Raw genomic sequence first — 22,921 nt, 5'->3', positions numbered from 1 at the left:
TAACAAAAACACACAATAAACCCACACGCAGATATCCATGCCCTGAGTGGGATTCGAATCCACGATCATAGCGTTCGAGCGAGCGAAGGCAGTGCATGCCTCAGACCTCGCGGCCATTGTGGTCAGCACATATTATGTTGTGACATGACTGAAGAGAGAGCCGTTGCTAGGTTACGGAACAATAAAATACTCATCAGCGTAAAAACCATTGCACATGCAAGAGAGGAACGGAATTTTCTGTGCGGGCGGTGCGGATAGTGACGTCACCCAAAAATAGAAGAACCATTGAAAGCAGTGTTTTCTGTGTGGTCCTTGAGACTGCAGTTAGAAGAGGAGATCTGTGTGAGATGGTCGCCAACCTGCAAGGACGTGAGCCAGGGAGCAGAGGAACATCCGCTTTTGGAAGATTACCAATCAGTGCAGTGAAGACCTTGACTGAGAATACTAGTTTTTGTATGATGGTGATTTGTAAATTGTAGTCACGAATTGTGTGCTAAAGTGTCCAATAAATCCGATTACCAATTCAAACTTTGTATATAATCACTTCTACACGTGACTATATTATAGTTCATTGATGTGAGCTGTTGTTGTTAAAGGACGAACAAAATCGCTGTATTGACACCAAAAATGAGCACGAGGCAGATTTACGTAATAGATTACGATGCACCTATTATGAAGAAAATTGCATTTTATAACGGTCCACAACAATAAATTTCCATATAATATTTTTAGGTTATTATAAAGTAATTATGACTAAGACACTCTAGATCTTGCGTAAATATATGTAAATTTTAAAATTTCCTTTAACACATTGTTTCCCCCTCCAAGAAGATGATTATTATGAAGAAACATAAGAAAATAAAATAGATATTGTGGCTTGTCCGGGTTTCCGTGACTAATAATAACGGGTTCCGGATTAGATAATTGGATTTATTGACACTTCTTTTACAGTCAACCTTAATTATAATCAATTACAACAGCTCAAATCAATGGCTGCCTAAAGGTTATGCCACGCAGAGCGCTACGCTATGTTCGCTACGTACACTGTGTACACTCTGCGACGCAGCTAGCATAGCGTATGTAGCGTACGGAAGTCTGTGTGGCCAGTCACATTGGCAATAAAGGGAGATATTTTTCTGTTCGTATAGCGAACATAGCGTACGTAGCGCTCTGTGTGGCCGAACCTTAAGACTCGCTCCCTAGCTTAGTGGACTACGAGTGTCTTCTCTTCTGCTGTGACAGACTTGTTTCTGAATTACGAATTGGTCACTTCTTCAGCTTCCGTTATCCGCTGGTTAACACTCCACAGCTGAACATTCAATTCAGTTCATCTACTGAACTCTGAACTCTGTTACGAATGAAGAATAAATCCGTTTCGAGCCTGAGTCCTATGTTACGACTGACGGTCATTCGGCCAGCCTGTCTTGGAATAAAGCACCCATCTGGGGATTAAGACCACATCTTTATCACTGTCAAACAGTTGCGGGTTTGTTGATGTGGGGCGCTCTCTCTGACGAGAGGACGGGTCTGTCTTTTGTATATGCTGCTGGCCTTCGACAGTGCAGTCGTTCTCGGATCCGAGTCCCGTGGGACTCGTGGCCACATTTTACTTCCCCTTTCTATCGTCTCCTACGTCTCTCAGGGCTACGGTGGAGATAATCGGCCAGCCTCCACACGGAATTAAATCAATTCTTCTCCTGTAACCATAGAGAACATTTGTTGCTTGTCCGTTGATACGGGAACACGTTCCGTCCCTTGTCGGTCTCCAGGAATCCACAGCTCCATAGAAACGCGTGTTCATTTCATAACAACGCTGTGGTTTCCATTAATGCACAACTTTCAGTTTTCGTATCCACGGAAAACGTATCCCGTAACCAGTTGGTTTCCAAGAAACAATCTCTGCTCTACAACGTATTTGCCAGTTCGTTTCCAAGAAATGGTCCATATGTCACAATATGTTCAGATGGTGGTTTCACGTTTCATTTTAACATATAAATTGTATTGGCAAAATGGACCCTACCAAAGTATACTTATTGTAGTACACTGAAACTACACCAACTATACTGCACCGAGCTGAGTTACTGTCAACGAGAACATCCGCCTGCAGGACGATTATAAATTCTTACTAAGGTTGTAGTGCACTATTCCAGTTTGGAGTAAAAATTTGCCATTAATAATCTTTAATTTTTATCTCGATAATTATTAGGAGCCCATAAGAGAGCTGTTATTGACCGAGTTATATAGTACAATTCACTTTTTTTCTCCTTGGCACTACAGCCCCAGTGGACCTAGGCCTACCTCCATGAACTTCTCCGTTCACTTCGGTTTTTCTAGATCTTACACATTCGGTAGGACTCCTTGGGCCGGTGATCAGCTCGTCGCAAGGCTTCTACCTGTATACAGACACAGAAAAACGTACACATACAAACTAAACATCCATGCCCTGAGTGGGATTCGAACCCACGATCCCGGTTTCCAAGCGAACGAAGACAGTACATGCCTTAGACCGCTCGGCTACCGTGACCGGCACCATACACAGTATACAATATAATCTCCTGCTGTTTTCGAAACTAATGACGGTTAAATGGCGTGCTTATGAGACAACGGTAATGAATATTCGGGCTCCATACAAGACGGGAAGTTTCTTGAGTTTCGCTCCATTTCAAGTAGGACTCTGCTGCACGGCATTACTTCTGTTTAATAAAGGTTTAATGAGATGGCATTACAGAGGGTCGTAATTATTTTTCATTTCGAAGAGTTCCGTCTTCTGGGATATAGAGCCGCCTGGTCCGTTTAAAGTCAACCAAGTTTCGGAGGGGCCTGCGAACTGCTTCATGCTTGTTTCTTTCTTGACATTCTTCAGCCCTGAAGATATAAGAGACATGTTCCTCCGAAACGTCGGTTGCTCTCAATGGATCAGAAGGCTAGAAGATAATCACAGCTGTCAGAACCTCGGATTCTCCAGTTTCTAGTTAATTAAATTATATAAGATAAAGTAATGGGGCCAAGCGGTGCCCCCACAAAAAGTGTACTTTACATTGTCAGAAGCCATAAGCAATGTGAATATATTGGCTATAATTATCACCCTTTCCGTTGAAGCCTGTATGTTCACTACATGAATAAATTTTCCCCTTATTTAGGTGTCAATATACACGCTGTGCACAAAATACATGAATACAACTCATAGTGAAGGAGATTATGTCAGTTGGTTTATTCACATTCAATTGTTCTTTGAATTTCGATTAAATTAGCTATTTGAGTCAGCATTAAATGCAGTTAAAGAATTTAATTTTGGTTCATATTGATTCAATATATTTTATAATTTATAAGAATGTTAGCAGATTTTTTTTTTTAAATAACAGCCGATTTTAGACAATGCAAAATTTAAATTTTTCTTAAACTGCACGTTTTTTATGCAGTATTTCTTTATTTGACGTATAGAATATTCAACAGAACGCGATAATTTTGCAAAAGAAGATTTATAAATCCTATCCCTGTAACATATCATGGAAGCCTATAAGATTGTGAGACGTCGAGGCTGTCACATTTTCTAGACAATAGGCTCACAGATAGCTGTTAGGTTGTCAGCCTTACACGGAGGCCGCCCTTGACCCCTAGGAAGGTCCTTGGTACTCATTTTGGTTGGAGGTCAAGTCGTCCCCAGGGCCATAGTGCGGTTGGAAGGATTAGTTTAATTGAAAAATCAAACAACCTCATCAGGAATCGAACCCGCGACCTTCCGGCTTGCAGCATACTGCCTCAACTAACTACACTACCAAGTGGCCACAGAAGATTTATATCTGCTATAAATTAATATAGATAACAGATAAGTCAAAGACTTTTAAATATTTCTTACTGTTCAAGAGCGCTATAGTCTGTGATGTGGTGCCGTTTAGTCTGGTAGAAGTTTACAGACGTTTTGGAGGATCCGGTTGCTTCATCTGCAAGGTTAAAGAATGAGCGAAAGACGTAAGAAACAAGAAGCGATCTACTGTTGCTTGTTGCTTCCTCGGCCCACACTTTCATCCCAGTGATGGACACAGTACGTTTTTCCGAATCGTAGGTAAGTTTATACTAGACCACACGGTGTCACCCTATAAAATAATACGCTTTACAATTACTGCCTTCATAAACTTAATCACACTTCTTATTATTCGTCTTTCTGAGATATATTCCAATGTTGTTTTGAAAATAAACACTGAACCATTCAGCTTGTAATGAAAGCAGTTTTAGGTCTGGGTCACGCATATCTTCATTCTGCACACACACACACACACACACACACACACACTAGTCTCCACAGCCTCGTCTTTACTGTCATTGCTTGGTAGCGGCTTCCAACGGCGGACGTTCCCCTTCCTCCTTGTTCCCGAAGTATCCTCGGCCTAAGCTATTAGCTTCTCACAGTAACAGTTCACAACAACTGAACCTCAGCAGGCCTCTAACTCACTAACAACTCAGTAACTCAATGATTAATGATTTGTCCTGCTTACAACATCTCGGCACGGACCGTACAGAAAACACCCTTCTTCGGTTGCAGTTTACGGAGCCATTACTTAGCAAATGCTGTTGTATAGTTGCTTATTTCGAGGTCGTTGTCTAGCAACGGATCTATATGCCAGTAATATCTCTTTCGGAAAGAGAAATATGAGAATCACGTAGAAATAATTTAAATTATATGCAAATGTAAAAGAGCGCAAGGGGAGAATCGTGTTAGTTTTTCTGTAAATATTGTCTCGTGTTTGCTAGGTAACATGACAAGAAATTGTGAGGGTTCTCGGAATTGAACAAATACCTTTATTGGAGAGGCACATTTACACTCACATTTACAATTATTCTCCACTTATAACGTCCTTTAGACCTTTCTTCTTCAATGTCACAACACTTCTGCTCCGCCATCTTGGTGAGTGTCTTCTGCTCGGAGCTCAACTCTTCTTGATCCCTTGTCGGATAAGAACTGTTCTGTTCCAAGATAGAATAGCAACTCTTTCCTGCTAAAGTCGAATACAAACTGAACTCGTCTCTGGTCGACGTAGGACTCTTATAACGTCCAGACTCAATATGGAATACCTTGTCGAAGGGTTAGTTCAGCCCAACGTTACGCAACGAATGCGGGAATACGTGTCTGCCCCAACAATTCGTGTGTAACGGAGGAAATTCCACTGTTAGATTGCTAGCCGTTGTATAGCAATGGATGCTGCCTAGGAAATCAACCCTGATCTCCTCAATCATTCCGGCTTTCTGGCGGAAAGCCACAATATTTTTATGCCTGTGATAAAGGTTGCATAGACACCCTAAAACAGGAGAACGCTTGAATGACAAAGGCGAAGCATGGGTCCATGGCGGACTACCGTGAAAGCAGTAAAGATGATTTAAGTTTCATAATGGGTAGGAAATTTGACTGGCTGAGCAAGTATCACATTCTAAAGGCGGACTCTTTTCCATGGAATCAGTTACTTTTCAACAACTGTCATGCGCAGTAAATATCTCGAGCATCTCCTCGCCATATCAGGTTAACGACTAGTGAAAAGCATAAATTTTGAAGCTCCAAGTAGGTTACAATATTTTCCTCGTCACTTTTTCCTCAAAATTTGCTTTGGATTTGAGCTTCTCACGATCATGGTTACGCAGAGTGCAGTCTTTAGCTTGCTGCTGGCGTCTCCTAGTCTCTTGCCTAGTTTAGTCATCTACCTCGAAGACGAAGGCGACTTGATCATCAGAAACGTTGGGCTTTCTCGGAAATACACGACGCTACAACCCAGAAATAGGAGTTTCCACAATCCCTATTCTCTCAGCGTGAGAGACCCACATATAAACACGAACATCTCATGTAGTCTCCAAGAGACAGAAAGATGTGAGGTCCTCAGGTGAGGAGTAGCAAGCATTTCCTGAATGTGTTACGGCCTGAAATCCTTCATGAATATAATCATGATATTGAACTGTTATTGCCATAAGCTTATATTTGAGTTATACCACATTCTCGTAGGTTAGAGGCATTTATACGAGTATTATGAATTTGTCCTACATTCTGCTGATGACACATCCTCTTGTTGACAACTCAGTACTCTATGCGCCTAAAAAGAACTCAGTGGCCTGTAGTCTGCAAGTGAACTATACCGACCGAACGACCGGCGCTTGTCGGCGAAGTTAATGGCAATTTTAGAGGATAGGGGTGGTTGCGTGGTCAGCGCAACAGATCCCCACAGCCGTTAATTTTGGTTTTCTAGACTGGAGTCGCTATTTCCTTGAAATAGCTCCTCAGCTTTCCTCATGAGGCTGAGTGGACCCCGTTCCAGAACAACTGCTTCTCAGAAAATCTGGTAGCCCCGGGAATCGAACCCGGGACCTCTGTATCTGTAGTCAGAGTACCTGTGGGGATCTGTTGCGCTGACCACGCAACCACCCCTATCCTCTAAAATTGCCATTAACTTCGCCGACAAGCGCCGGTCGTTCGGTCGGTATAGTTCACTTGCAGACTACAGGCCACTGAGTTCTTTTAAGGCGCATAGAGTTATTGGTATGTATACTATGGTGTGTTGGGGACGTTTAATGAATTTTGTACTAAACGTGCCCTGTGTGTCGTAAGCTACGAACATACTGACCATAAGAATCACACATAATCTGAAATAAGTAAAAGGGTATAGGCACGAATAAGCAAATAAGAAGCAAAAGGCAGAAATATACTTGAAACTAAAAATACGTGATACACGTTGGGAAATATATGTAAAACTGTAATGGAAACTACTGTATCTAGGTTACGGTCGACGTGAAAGCCACAAGTACACACACAAAGAGAACTAGCACGGAACATCAAAGTTAATGTCTGGCAATCCTGCTACCTATTACCGAGATATGCGGTTCGAATTCCGGTTGGGGTATCAACTACACTGACTGAGGTATTTTGTGATTGCCTCCAGCCTATCCAGGCAAATTCAGACGATAATACAAGCAACAATTGCTTTTTCCGCTAAATTTTCAATGCGAATTACACCAGTAGGCTAACAAACAAGCAGCAGGGAGTTGAGTGGAGGCTGTGTTAACAAAATTATGTACTAACTGGGTCAGCGGCCCATGGGTGAAATTGAGAGTTCACAGGAATACAATAAAGCCCACAATCATTGCACAAAAATTAAAGCAATTAGTTTCATATCACAATCATCTGTATCAGAAAATATACCACTTTCACAATGTCCCTAAAATAATTTTCCCTTAAACTGTAAACAAACAAAGAAGCTACCATAGCCTCTCCACTGGAAACTGAAAATACTAGTACCACCTGTCGAACGGAAAAGCATGTGACGGGCAGCTTAGAAATGGGGGCGTCTGATTCGATTTATTTCCTTTGGCGCTGCAGCCCCTATTTGGGCCTTGGCCTACCTCCATGAAACTCCTTTTCACTTCGGTTTACTTGATCTTAGACATTCGGTAGGACTCCTTGGGGGAGTGATCAACTCGTCGCAAGGTACACATACACAGAATAAGTACGTACACACACAAACACTAAGCATCCATGTCCTGAGTGGGATTCGAACCCAAGATCCCGTCTTCCGAGCGAGCGAAGATAGTGCATGCCTTAGACCTCTCGGCTACCGTGACCGGCCTTCGAGCTCATATACTTAGAGGAAATTAATATTACAAAAATGTCTCATCTTAGAAAGTACATTCATTTCTTCAAGAATGACTTTATTGCGAGATCCTGCCTTGTATTAGCAGGTGTCGAATTCTGCCCGGAGATAAGATATCTTCACTGAGTTTTTCGTGGCTTTCCTTAGTTTTTTCGGACAGATTTAGGGGCAGTATCTTAAATTAAGCACCAACAGCTACTTTACACATTTCCCCAATTTATTATTCATCAATTTTCTCAATATATTGTGCTATATGATTTGGTCTGTTGACAGGGTAGGTAGGTAGAGCAGAAATAAATAAACTACTGCGGGATTGTGGTTATACGTGAAGCAGAGTCATGTGCAGTATATACGCTTTCATATTCATTTTTTCCCATCACTCACGCTGTTTCGATATTTACCCATGTCTCTAAGTTACTGGGGGCACGCGGTAGAAAAGTCAGTTGAGGCACTATGCTACAAGCCGGAAGGTTGCCGGTTCGATTCTTAAGAGGTCATTCGATTTTTCATTTGACCGAATCCTTCCAGCCGCACTATGGCCTTGGGGTCGACTCAGCCTCTAACAGAAATGAGTACCAGGAATCTTTCTGGGGATAAAGAGTGGCCGACACGTAAGGCTAAGAGCCTTACCACCATCTATGAGCCGATTGTCTAGAAAATTTGGAACTTGACGTCTCATATTTCTACGGGCCTTCGCGTCCTGTTATAGGGATAGCTTTGCCTTCACTTTTACATATGGTAATAGCGATTAACTGATAATTATGAATAATAATCGACTATTACACACGATCGTGTCCTGATGATTTTGTGTAACAACTTATTATTCTTAATAACAGGATTATTCAAGTCTATTGTAACATATTGATCTGTCTTTATATTCTGTCTTCCCTGTCTTTGTTTCTCTCTTCCCTCCATCCGCGCTTCATGTTTCGAATCTCTGTTCTACTTAATGTGACCTGGGTACCTTATCAGTGAGCACTGAGCTGTGTAATTTTCTTTACAAAGAGAGCAAACAACTACAACAATTGTTCAAGCAGGTCAGCAGTTCCTTTGACTTCAACGTTTGAAGGGATTCTAGCATTACAGAGCCTTAGTATAGTAGTGATATTCCTGTTGTTGGAGCAGATCAAAGACTCTATCTCATGTTCTTACGGAAACAAACGCCATTACCACATAAAGTGATCTTTTTCCTAGTACACTGCTCTTAATCGCAGTCTGGGAACGCGATATCGGATTCCAAAAGAACTTTTATGTTTAAATCACCCATCTTAAAAGACAATGGCGGCTGCCCACAGGAGGGGGTCACGGGCCTCAACTGACTCAAGTTATGGGAAGTCAGGTCCTGCCACCCTATCATCACGCATAGTGGTGTGGTAGGCTTCCCTCAAACGCAGTAGAGAGTCCGACAGTAACAGGAGAGTCGTGCTGTTGCAAGCCACACTCAGCCCGGCTCATCTCACTTGGCCCAAATACAGTGATCATTTTCAGCCTTCTTTTCTTATTTCGAAAAAATGTAAGTAGGCTTATGAGACTAATTTTCTGTCTATGTTTCTCTGAGTATGTATGTGTATTCCCCCACTAAAAACTTTTGAATACCTGAACCAATCTTTATGAAACTTGGTATGTGCATCATGCTACCTGAGTCCATCTCAATGGCGATCTTTATAAATCACTCCAGCAAGCAACATCAACACTGCAGCCCACCAAATTGTGTTGTTTTTTTGATTTCATTAAGCATGCATATCGATGATTTCTTTCCACTTGTATTATCAGATACTCAAATTACATTGGAAGTAAAGTAGGCTGTTAGTTCTGCCCAGAGTTTCTTTCTTTTTGCGTCTGCGCACTCAGGCAGAAAAGTCGAATGCCACCTATATCAAGTCGGGTAGACTAACGATGCAGAATTTCTCTTCATGGACGTACGTACCACTTTTGCATTTTGACTCTATAAATCTGTAATTTACATTTGTACCTCACAATACGATATCGGATGCCACAATCGCAATAATACTTATTGGGCAGGGCTATATTGAGCATTCACGCTCTTTTATGAAACACGAAGTTCATAACCGCGCCTGTTATCCCAAGATAATTGAGCACAGTTAATATACCATATATTATTTCTTTCATCTGTATCTTAACAATATATTCATATTTACTCCCAGTCGAGCAATTCTGTGTGCCCCTTGCATGCTCTTCCCCTTGAATTATTCATCCTAATAACTCAAGGCGAAATCTACAAATTATAAAACGTTTCATTACGACGTGTCTCAATCCTTATTATTGATTCTCCTTGGAGTACATCACGCGAGCTTTAACACCTAAATAAAATTTTAAGCTTTAAGGGAACAGACGCTCTCAGCTCACTAAATTGACATCACTGAGATATAAACGGAAAAATCTTCTTCATTGATAATGACTTGGGCTGATTTTCTGGAAATGCTCCTTTGGGTTCCCTACGAGAAGCTTTCCTGACTGAAGCTGTGACCTTTATTCGATCTGAAAAATGCTAGGTAATTAACTTCAAATTGGCAGGAAAACTTCTTCCTTCGCTACATACACTCATTAGTTGGTACACCATCATAAACGCACACGTGATCTTTTCGGTTAACATTTAGTCTGATTCTAAAATCTTGATGGACTTTTTCTTCACCCTTGGCACTACAGCCCCAGTGGACCTAGGCCTACCTCCATGAACTTCTCCGTTCACTTCGGTTTTTCTAGATCTTACACATTCGGTAGGACTCCTTGGGCGGGTGATCAGCTCGTCGCAAGGCCTCTACCTGTAGACAAACACAGAAAAACGCACACAAACATCCATGCCCTGAGTAGGATTCGAACCCACGATCCCGGCTTCCGAGCGAGCGAAGACAGTGCATGCCTTAGACCGCTCGGCTACTGTGACCGGCATCTTGATGGACATAGTACGGTCAAATGTTGGCATGGAGTTGATCTGTTTTTTATGCAATTTTGACCCAAACCCTATTATAAGTCCTGTCTCCCAGGATATGGCGCCGTGTAGCCTCGTAGATTTGAGAATAAATTGATGATGGGAACATTTGGACATAAAAGAGAGTAAGTAATTAGATAAAACTGCATAATGAGGAAAGTCATAATTTTAATTAATCATAAAAATATGAGACAAGGAGAATGAGATTAGTGGAACGTGTAGCATGCACTGGAGAAGTGAGAACTGCACATAATATTTTAGTGAAAAATCTGAAAGCAGACATAACATACGTACATGGGTATACAAGGAAAGGAAAATGTAATATTGTTTCTGTGCTACATTAACAACACATCATAAAGACACTTCGGAAGCGGATATATAACCCCATGAATTCCTAACCTCGATACTGTAGGAAGACTGGTGGTCAGCTTCAAGCCCCGGCAGGATTACTCCCTGAAAATGACCTCCGGTACTCACTTAGTAGGAGGCTAGGTAGGCCCCATGATCGGTCTGGACGCTGTCTTGTCCTTGTTGGGGATTTAATTACAATTCCTCGGTCGTGCACTCCGCAGACTGGTCACTATACTGACTGAGCTACGTCACTGTCACATGTACAGAGTGTGGCTCTGGACGGGTTTTGGATTGATGGTTGGATTTATTGGACTCTTAAATACAGAGTGTGACTACACTTTATGATTCACTCTTACGCACACACACTAGTGGCCACAGTCACATCTTCAATGGCCGTTGCTTGATAGTGGTTTCCAATGGCGGACTTTCCCCTTCCTCTGTGTTCCCGAACTCAGGTACCAGCTTCTCACAGCAACAGCTCACAACGCCTGAACCTCAGCAGTTCTCTAACTAACTCACTAACTGACTGACTCTCTGTTACTCACTATCCAATTATCACCAAATAACAGCCCTTCTTATAGCACTTGACACAGATCGTACAGAAAACACAGTTACATTATTGTTGCACTATTGTTGCCCCGATAACATGCTTGTGTGCGAAATAGCTACTTAGAAATGGCATTTGTACAGCTACTTTTTTTGCGATCGTTGGCTAGCAACGGGTCTACATACCATGTTATTAATATACAGGTTAGCCTTAAAGAAACAGACACTTTCAAAATTTACAGAAAGAAGAGTTTTGGTAGCATGGCCGCGATACTTACATGGTTTGTAAAGTACGCCCTGAAGTTTACATGGGTAAGTTACAAGTGTTCTATATGTGACCCTTTTGTAACACGAACAATATCAATGCGATAGTCCAGTTCTTCCCAAACGCTTCTCAGCAGCAGCTACTGGATGCGTTGTTTAAGCTCGTCCGCACTTGTAGGGAGGGGAGGAACATAAAGTCTGTCTTTATGTAAGCCCATGAGAAGTAGTCACAGGGTGTTAAATCCGGACTTCTTGGTGGCCAACATGTAAGAGCCATGTTCTGGGCAGTTGGACGTCCAATCCAACTTCGAGGCAATTTTTCGTTCAGGTAATTTCTGACTTCAAGGTGTCAGTGTGGCGCAGCGCCATCTTGGACAAATGTGAAATTGTCATTGTCTTCTTGTAGTTGAGGCACCAGCCACTCATGTAGCATGTCTAGGTAGTATAATCCACGCACTGTTTTTACCCCGGCGTTGGATTGGACGTCCAACCGCCAAGAACATGGCTCTTACATCTTGGCCACCAAGAAGTCCGGATTTAACACCCTGTGACTACTACTTATGGGGCTACATAAAGGGCAGAGTTTATGTTCCCCTCTCCCTACAAGTGTGGACGATCTTAAACAACGCATCACAGTAGCTGCTGCTGAGAAGCGTTTGGGAAGAACTGGACTACCGCATTGATATTTGTCGTGTTACAAAAGGGTCACATATAGAGCACTTGTAACTTACCCATGTAAACTTCAGGGCGTACTTTACAAACCATGTAAGTATCTCGGCCATGCTACCAAAACTCTTCTTTCTGTAAATTTTGAAAGTGTCTGTTTCTTTTAGGCTAACCTGTATATCATAAAGATACGAAGTGTGAAAATGTGGACTTAATTTATCTGGATCAGGATATGGACTAATGGCGGACTCTCGTAAACACGGTAATAGACTTTCAGATTCGTGGGAGGGCGCGAAGTTTCCTGACTAGCTGAGCGAGTTTAGCTGCTTAAGGATGACCCTGCAACATGGAGTTGCTTTGTGAGGGAGAATTCCTGGTACCCTGTCCATTCTCTGTACAAAGAAATAAAGGGCCGCTACAATACGTCGGCTGGCAATATCTTGTACTGAAGCAATTATGAATAATCACTTTGCAGGGACGTTCTAACCGCGTGCCAGTAAGAGGCATCTCAATAAACAAGATTTCTCCTCTCAGAAGAGCCTCTGGTGTGGGGAGAGGGAGGTTCTGTGTCTGCTGCACTTGCTAGTAAATTGTATATGCATATTACTTCGCACAATCTCATATACACGTACATGTGAATGTCGCAGCAACTTGCAAATTCAAGCCTTGTCACCGCCCTGTGCGGAAAGACAAATGAAGAACTATTACAATTGCAACGTGTTTGTTCCATATTAGCATGAAATGCAGAACTATCCCTCCTGACGCTGCTGGTGTTAATCTCCCGTCCCATCCAACCACTGTAATCTTCTCTCGATAAAAGCGTGGTAAAGAAGACGCGTTTACAATAACAAAATCAAGGAATACAGACGTTTACGTAGGCCAGACTGTGAGACATGGATATCAAATTATGGCAGTCAGCTATGAAAATAAAACTAATTTCAACAAAGACATGTATTTCTTTTGTTATTGTTTGTATGCTCAAATAATTCCCCTTTGCAGTGTTTTTTATTCTAGAATATAATGCCGTGAACGGTAAAGTCCCTGTGCTTAACTAATTAAGCATTACTCCATGAAAGCGTGGTCAGCTTCATGCTCTGGCAGCTTTAACCCGGGGAAAAAGAAATCGATACCCATTGGATAGGAGGCTCGGTGAGTACCAGAACCGGTCTGGACGATGTGGAAATAGAAAATTCTTGACCCTACCGAGACTCGAACAGCGACCCCTCAGTCTTCCAGCCCGTAGCCAGTCCCTATACCGACTACGCTAGCCAGTATAGTCCCTTGAAAATCAACAGTTGTTTCAAAGAAAATGTCTGCTCTTATTTCAGGCTCGAAGTGTAAACTAAGCAAGAAATCGGCATATTCCATTTACTTCATGCTGAATTCTTGCTTGGATTATTCTTCGGTCCTGAAGAAGATGGCGCTATGATCCTCCGATGTATCTGCTGATTTCCAGCGGACTACACATCGCTGTATGCAAGAAGACAGAACTCTTCTTAACCACCGGTGTGAGGACATGAAACCCCATAATTCCGCCTTTAGTTTCAGTAACAGATTGCGCAAGTCTTCTCAAGGAAGTTCGCAATCGACTACCATTTTCTGCTACGTTCTGTGGCCGGACTTCGGTCTAGAAAACCGAGATTAACGGTCATGGGAATCTGTTGCACTGACCACGTGACGTCCTCTCTTCGCTAAGGTTGGCACTAACTTCGCCGACAAGCGGCGGTCGCTCGGTCGGTAGAGTTCGCTTGCGGACTAAAAGCCACGGAGTTTGTTTTGTGGCCGGACTGTAAGTGTATCTACAGGCAACGTGTATTGTGCTCTTCATACAACCCCTTCTATTGTGCTCTGGTTTACATTTTATCAATATTTGTGCTTTATCCTTCGTTCATAGATAATTTGCTGACATTTTTAAAAGTAATTATTTACGTTCAACCCTGAAATTAAAGCAATATTATTTTTATCAGCTAAGGAAGAAGTAGAGGAGGTTTTCAGAAATGGTGCGCTGAAATGTACAGTAACATTGAAAGAAGATGAGGAATTAGGCGTCTCATGTTTTGAAGCTGTAGTGCTCAGAACTTCATCCATGAAATATTATGAAATGAATCATAAATGGATTCACCACAAAATCAAATAATAATAATAAGAAGAAGCAACATATTTATGGTGAAATTAAAATAATCGTAATAAAGTGCTCTTGTGAAATTTATTATTATTAACTCATAATAAGTTTCTGCTGTTTAGACGATTTGAAGGTCGTTGCTCAGCATAGGATCATGAATACAATCTGGTCAACTTATTTTGTTTTTAAGATTTTCTGGAAAAGGAGGATATGCTGCAACGCATAAAGGACTTTCATGTAAGCAGAAATACATGTAGCACCTTAACGGGAAAAGTGTGATCGTCGACACAAAAATATTTAATTAAATAAAGCAATTGTTGAAAGTTATCTTGGTTTATTTAATTAAACATTGTTGTGTCGACGGTGAAACCTTTTCCCGGTAATTGTGATACACAACAAGATGCATACAAAGAAGATAGGTGGAATCTTAGGAACGGAAACTAAACTAACCAAGCTGATAAGTTTAAAAAGAATATCAGTTGTCGTATTTTTTTTGTACGTTTCATGAACACCAGTTTTACATCTGCAGCTTGACCACCAATGAAGTTTCCAGCCATTATAGGTAGTCAAGCTGAAGATGTAAAACCGGTGTTCGTAAAAAAAAATTACAACTGATATTCTTTTTAAACTTATCAGCTTTGTTAGTTTAGTTTCCGTTCGTAAGCTTCCACCTATCTTCTTTGTATGCATCTTGTTGTGTATCAAAATTACCGGGAAAAGGTTTCACCGTCGATACAACAATGCTGATGGTATTCTCTGACAACAACACACGGCGTCTTACAGGAGGAACTCCTCCTTGGAAACTGATTCCTCCGAATACTGTAGAGGTGCAACATTTCTTGACTAAGTGAGCGACTATTAGTTTCTCAAAAAAACACCCTTATCCACTGGAAGTCAGGTATCTGGAGAGAAATATTTCCATACTGAACACTGCAAGTGACGAATTTTATAATACGTGTATTAACTGAAGTTAAATGTGAACTAACGTAATAACTTTAGTAATTTTATTTTGCAGCCTACTTTCTCTATATTGAAAATTTAGAAAACTCCGATAGCTTTCTCTCATGTCCGGCTTACGCGCATGCGCCAGCTGGTGACCTGCGGAGAGCTCAGTAACGATGTCGACACCACAGGGACAGGTTCAATGTGAGTTGCGGATAGCAGAGTTGCAAGCTCTTACGGCTGTCCAGCGTCGTTATAGAACGCAATATGGACGTCAACCTCCTATACAAGAAAAGCATTCGGTTCTGGGAAAACAAACTGAGGACTACAGGTTGTCTGTTGTGTGTAAATTCTCCTGGAAAAACACGGACCTCTGAAGAAAATGTCAATCGCATTAGAGAGGCTTTCCAGCGAAGTCCGCGCAAATCACTTCGTTCTGCTAGTTTGCAGTTACGTGCAAATTCCACTTCCATCACTGCACGATGTGCTGCACAAAAGGCTCCTCCTAAGAGCGTCCAAGATTCAAATGATTCATGCACCAAACCCGAGTGACCAAGTAGCACGCAAGAACTTCCCTCTGGACATGCTAGTAAGAACTGACGCATCACCTAATTTCCTCCGCCAAGTGTGCTTCTTGGAAAAGGCGACGTTCCATGTCAATGGAGCTGTAAACAGATAAAACTGCAGGGTTTGTTGGGGCAGTCAAAATCCACATGTCACATGTGAGCTGGAGAGAGGCAACCCAAAGTGAACATGTGGGCCGGCTGAATGCATGCAAGTTCAGTGGACCGTCTCTCTTTTCGGAAGAGACTGACCAGACGTTCGTACTTGGACATGCTGGAGCTGTATGCGCTGTCCCAGTAACCACCTCACACTATCCTCCAATAAGATGGGGCTCCGCCACATTTCTGCCGCTATATTAGGAATCACCTGAACAGAGAGATGGCTGGGATATGAATTTGCAGAAGTGGACCAATCACTTGGCCTCCTAGGTCGCCAGATTTAACCCCAGTGGATTTTTCCTTGTGGGGTTATGTGAAGAACATTGTCTTCCAGGTTAAGATTGATGACCTTCAACAGCTGAAAGCCCCCATAAGGGACGCTTTGGCTACTTCAAGCAACGTGAAACAAGGTCGATTAACGTCTAGATATTTGTCGCGTCACAGAGAGAGCCCATATTTAAATTTACTGAGGAAGTTATATCCTCAGAAAAAAAAACCTTTGAGAGTTTCCCTTTGTAATGGTGTAACCCATAATGTGGGCCGCGCCATAGCTCAAGCGGTTAGTCGCTGGTTTACCACAGCGGCGGCCTGGTTTCGATCTCGGGTCTGGTCAAGTGGGATTTGTGGTGGACAAAGTGGCTCTGGGGCGGGTTTTCTCCGAGTACTTCGGTTTCCCTTAGTAATCTTCATTCCACCAAATTCTCCATCGTGATAATCACCCGGGACAGGCTACAATAAGCAAATCACTGGCCGCCGTGCCGAGTGGACCCGGTTGGGCTCCACCCCCCACTAAGCGAATTAAAAAAAATTAATTTCATATCTCATACTGCCGCTGGAATTCTGTAGCACGAAACATGTGGTTAGTCAAACGGCAACTCCGCAGAAGGAATAAATGTTTGTTGATTGGTTTTTCGAAACTGAATCAGACTTTAAAGCATAATGCAATTACCGTACCCATTTCTGAATGGACCCACCATCCCGTAAAAACTTTACAGCACAGCATAAACAATTCTTAGAAAGTGGGAATTTTCTTTGAGAAGTGGTCAGCCAAGCACAGATGACAGGAACATTGAAAGAATTAGGGCAGCCTTTCAGTGCAGTCTTGCCAAAGCAACACAAACTGCTGACTGGGAACTGCGAGTCGAGCTTTCCACTCGAGACTGCGTCTGCGACATTACAATGTGCAGATCTTACAAATTTTATAACAGAACGAAAAGCCATGCGGAGTGGCATTTACGGAGATACACGAGTACATTTTGTGTATGGATGGGGACATATTTCATGCCACTGGAAAAGCAAATGGTCAGCACGTGATGATTCGGGGTTCCGAGAAGACACATCGTCTTACTCAACATATTAGTAGCATCGTTGAAGTCAACACGTACGTGGTTTAATGTTCGATCGCATTACTAAACCCTTTCTCTTTTCTGAACAGTCAATAACAAGGGAAAAGTGTGGACACCCTTCAGCTGTTCGCATTGTCCCAAATATTAAATCTCCAACTGACGTTCGACTTCCAGCATGATGGTGCCAGCCACGTTGTGATAGGACTGTAGCGACTTTCTGAATGCAGGATTCCCCAGTTGATGAAACGGTACAGGTGACGTAATGGCGTAGATCCCCCCCCACAACCTTTACCTGACATTACACCTCTGGACTTCCTTCTGTACACGTATGCAGAGTACACTGAATTTGAAGGCACATATCCAACAGCCGAAGAGAGACGCTCTTGCGCGTACATGGCACGAAGTGGAGTTTCGAGTGGACATGCTCATGCAAGACACGCTGCTCACACTGGAGAGTGATGACAGCGTGACGAAGCTTCTCTCATGTGAGCACGTGATAATGAGCACGACCGATGTTATGTATTCGGAGGACGGAAAAGATCATTTCTTTGACATGCTTCAAGCTTGGCTGAAGGACCCAGCGTAAAGTTATCCCTGTAACTTGCCGTGAAGGTCCATAGGGTTGTGAGAGGTTGAGGCTCCCACATCTTCTAGAAAATTGGCTCACAGATGGCGGTAAGATTGTCAGCCCTACGCGCTGGCCGCCTTTTATCCCCCAGGAAGATTCCTGGTACTCATTTCTGTTAGAGGCTGAGTCGAACCCAGGGCCATAGTCCAGCTGGAAGGGGTAGATCAAGGACCCACACAGCCTTCAATCCGCAAAGAACTTGCAGCTATTTTCACAGGGGTAAAACGGCTGTTCATTTAGCTCCATTTAATATTGAGTTATTATTATTATTATTATTATTATTATTATTACTGCTACTACTATTATTATCATTATTTTTAATAATTTCGTTACTATTATTATTATTATTGTATGCTGCTCTATTTGAAACTCAAATTCTCACATTGTGGATTTGTCTGTGTATGTTTGCTTCTGTATCTTATTCATGCTAACTGTGTAATTAATATAGACTACAATTTTTGTGTTTTATTTTTTTAATTACTTTGTGTATTTCTCTATTCGTTCTAGCTTTGTAACTGGCTTCTGTGTTGTTAAGTTTGCAGGTAAATAAACATGAATTGAATTATTATTATTATTATTAGTGGGGTGAGACTGAGTCCACTTGGTATTGCGGCCACTACTGCCATATTGTGCCAGCGCCAGGTGACAGATGATGGTGATAGTGGAGCAGTTGGTGGAATGAAGATTGGCAGGGGAAACCGATGTATTAGGAAAAAAACTATCCCAGTGCCATTTTGCCCACCATAAATCTCACGTTAGGTAACGGTTCGGTGACATATGTTCCTGCGGTAACGAACAGTCGCGGAAGTCCATTGCTTGCCAACGGCTCGCCAAACACATGTTCCCGCGGCAACGAATAGATGTGAAATAGTCTCTTGCTAGGCAATGTTTCTGAAAGAATGTTTCTTTGACGACAGACAGGTTGTAACAGGGATAGAAGTGTCAATAAATCCAACCACCTAATCCAGAATCTGTTATTATTAGTCACGGAATACCGAAAACTTAACAATATTGTATTTGAGCATCCCGCTGCATTAGCTGAACAGTGCGTGTGTGTGTGTGTGTGTGTGTGTGTGTGTGTGTGCATATATATATCTCAACCTGCTGCAGGTCCGACCTGCAGGACGAGGAATTGTCGCACGCAGCAGATTACGAAAGCTGCATTCATGCAAACAGGAACTGTAGCGCAGAAGGAACCTGCGGGTGACAACACGGGGGTCAGCAGGAGGAAATTTTCCTCGAAATACACATCTGATCAATCTTTCGCTGCTACTCTTTGCAGCACTGATCAGCAGCATCGGCACCAACGATCAAAACAACAGCTACAGTTTTAAGGATGAATACGCATTAGGAAAACAGTCAAATATCAGGTAATTCGCGGTATTACAATCCTGGGCATTGCCTCAAAACTTTACTTCTAGATATCCAGACAACTCATTGTACCACGTTGCGTTTCCCGAAAACTTGAAGTTTATAGCTTGCATATTAATTGAGACTGTGAATTTAAACTAACCCTCATCAGCTAAGGTACGGGTACAATGTGGAAAATTTGAGCGGGTGAAGATTATGTTGAAACAAAGAAGAAGGAGATGAACGCCTTCAAATTTCCCTTTCGAAATCTCAAAGTGTCTTATGCTAGTATAATATATATCGGCAAAGATGACTTATTCTATAACTTAATTTCATAAAGTACACCCATTCCATATACGATGGGGTACCCAAAAGAAACCGAACTATTTTTTTTGTGGGCAGAGCTTTTGTAGTACCGCGTTTTGCCGCTGTGCGCGCATAGAACTAANAAGGTTTGTGCTTAAAATTTGAATAAATAAGTTTAAAAAAATAAGTTCGGTTTCTTTTGGGTACCCCCTCGTACATATCAACCATTTTTTTTCCTGTGGCGCTACAGCCCCAATTTGGGCCTAGGCCTACCTCATTGAAACTCTCCGTTTCACGTCGGTTTACTAGATCTTACACACNCAGAGTTTATAGTGACAACTGTTTTGTGTGAACGTCGTTTTTGCAAAGGCTGATTTTCGTGCGGCGATGAAATTCTACTTTTTGCTCGGGAAAAGTGGAACAGAAACTCTTTNAGACAAACACAGAAAAACGCACACAAACATCCATGCCCTGAGTGGGATTCGAACCCACGATCCCGGCTTCCGAGCGAGCGAAGACAGTGCACGCCTTACATCGCTTGGCTACCGTGACCGGTACATATCAACCATAGATATGGTTAATTACGTTTAACGAAGTATATTTGATAATCAGATGCACGTAATCTCTTCAGAAATTTAAACTTCTGTCCGAAGAATTTCCATTCCAGAGATTCCAGTTGTGTATTGTTCTGTACTGCCTTTGTACAGAGCGCTGCTCTTTTGAGTACAGAAACTCCATTAAAGAGAGCAACAGACAAATGAATAGAAGTAATAATAGGAAGGAAAATAAATATTGTAACGAATTTGATCAAAGCATTGCTAGGCAACAGCTCGGTAAACACGTTCCAACAAAGCGCCAAACAGCAATAGAGGAGGCTGTGTATTCTACGTGTTTAGCGTCCCGCAACAACAAAGAAAGCAGTGTTTTCTATGTGGTGCGTGCCGAGAGGATATAGAGAATACGGGAATACGAATTCCCTCCAGTTGTCTGTAGGAGATGGCCACGGGAAGTTCTTAGTTGAAGAAGAATTATAAGTCGAAGACTCAAAGTGTGATTCGAAGACTTTATACATATGCTCTAGTACAGTGATATTGGGAGTGTGTAATTTAGTGAGGCTGTTATAGTTCCTGTGTTATAGATCCATTCTCAGGAAAAGGATAAGGAAGACCAGTGTAAACAGAAAGAGAAGATAAGCGTGGAGTGATTTCTACTGTGAAAATCAGTAAAGGTGTTATAATTCCTTGTAGCTCCGACTTGTAAGTGGCCAATAAATCTTATTTCCAATCCGAACCCCGTCTATAGTAATTGATATACATCACAATATAACAAAGTGTAAGAATATCGTACACATTAGAATCACATAAGCGGCTTCTATTACAAGCCATCTGTGTAATACCCACTAAAACATTAACCACATGCTGGAGGAAAAAAGACTTAACCACAGATTAATGTTAACAAAATACATGTATAGTGTCTACTGGGCCTCTTTAATTGTTTGGAATGGAAGTGACTGATTGATTTATTTGTGATGAACTCATCTGTACAGGTTGCACGCGACCGGTAGCACAGTAATTAAATGGGGATCATCATAATTAAACACACAGGATCCAGAAACTAATGATGTCACGGATTAAACGTCGGTTTTTATGTGATGAAGCTACAGCCAAAGCAGTTTGTGTTTGTGTGGACAGGTGTTCTCATTCGATAAATAGAACGAAAGTTCTGTCACATTATTTGAATAAAGTTTCATGCCATGTGCCATTAAAGTTAACAAAATATTGAATTACAGACATCAGAAACAAATCAAAATGACGTGAAAATGGGCAGTCCTCGAAGTGTGGGTTACTATGGGCTGGAAAATCATGAACCGAGTGATTATGCTAATGTTTCGCAGTTCCCGGGGGCACGCGGTAGCGTAGTAGGGGCTATGCGGTTCAAGTCCCGATGAGGTCATTGGATTTTTTTTTTCAGTTGATTTAATCCTTCCAGCCACACAAGGCCTTGGGGTTTACTCAGCCTCTAACAGAAATGGGTACCAGGAATTAATTAAATAATTTTCCTGAGGCATAAAGCGCGGCCGGTGCGTAAGGCTGACAACCTTACCGCCATCTTTGAGCCGATTGTCTAGATAATGTGGGACCCTCAACGTCTCACAACCCTATAGGCCTTCACGGTCTTGTACAGGGATAGCTTTACTTTTTACGTGTAGGGCTATGCTAATTACGCACAGGGACATCTTTAGCTTTATCTTCATTTTACCCAGTCTCACAGGAGTCGGGATAGTTCAGTCGGTACAGCGACGGGCCACGGGCTGGATAATTAGGGTTCAATTGTCAGTTTTGTAATATGCTGTAATTATTATTATTGTTATTTGGATGTTGAGTTAGCACACAAAGAAGTAAGAATTGAATAAGTTATTATCAGGGCCCGGATTTTGATGACCTGAAAATATTTAAAAAATGACCTATAAAATGACCGAAAACCTCCAGAAAAACGACCTAAAGGAGAAAAGAAAGAACACTTGGCTTCCATGTTATTCACATTTCAGAAAACACATGAAGAAAAATTCCCTAAAATGGCCAAAAATGACAAGAAATACCCTTAAAAGTCCAAAAATGTACCAAAAATTACCCTCAAAATGAAAAAATTACCTTAAATCTAAAAATGTCAAAAAATGACAAAAAATTACCTATAAAATTTACATTTCTGTAACCAGCACCTCATATCTGAGATTTATATATTTAAGAGCATCACATAGGATACAAGGAAATAAGATGACATGTCATCAAAATCCGGGCCCTGGTTATTATTAACTTCTATGTGTGTATGTACGCGTATAGTTCTCTCTCACCACATAATGGCATAACCACTGGAAATGTGCTTACCTTTCTTTTCTCACCTGTTAACGATAAATTTAATTTTTCATGGATTTATTATTAATGTATTGCTATTATGAAGACTCCCTTATTTTATATTTTGTTTGTCAATTATTTTTGTGTCCTACGTACTCGTGCTTACTTTGTAATTGGCCTCTGAGCTGTTAAGTCTACAAGCATAGAAGCAAGAATTGAATTGAATTATTATTATTATTATTATTATTATT

The 22,921-nt window shown here is 41.7% G+C and overlaps 1 protein-coding gene across 1 annotated transcript in view; it reads right to left on the bottom strand.

Annotated features, from left to right (window-relative positions):
- Positions 1 to 22,921, bottom strand: part of LOC111872798 (pyrokinin-1 receptor) — a 188,410-nt gene that overhangs the window by 162,742 nt on the left and 2,747 nt on the right. The gene's annotated exons all lie outside the window — the stretch shown is intronic.

Source organism: Cryptotermes secundus, unplaced genomic scaffold (genome assembly GCF_002891405.2).
Source record: "Cryptotermes secundus unplaced genomic scaffold, Csec_1.0 scaffold79, whole genome shotgun sequence".
Lineage (NCBI taxonomy): Eukaryota > Metazoa > Arthropoda > Insecta > Blattodea > Kalotermitidae > Cryptotermes > Cryptotermes secundus.
Note: the sequence above shows the minus strand (reverse complement) of the source record. Positions and strands in the feature narration are given on the sequence as shown.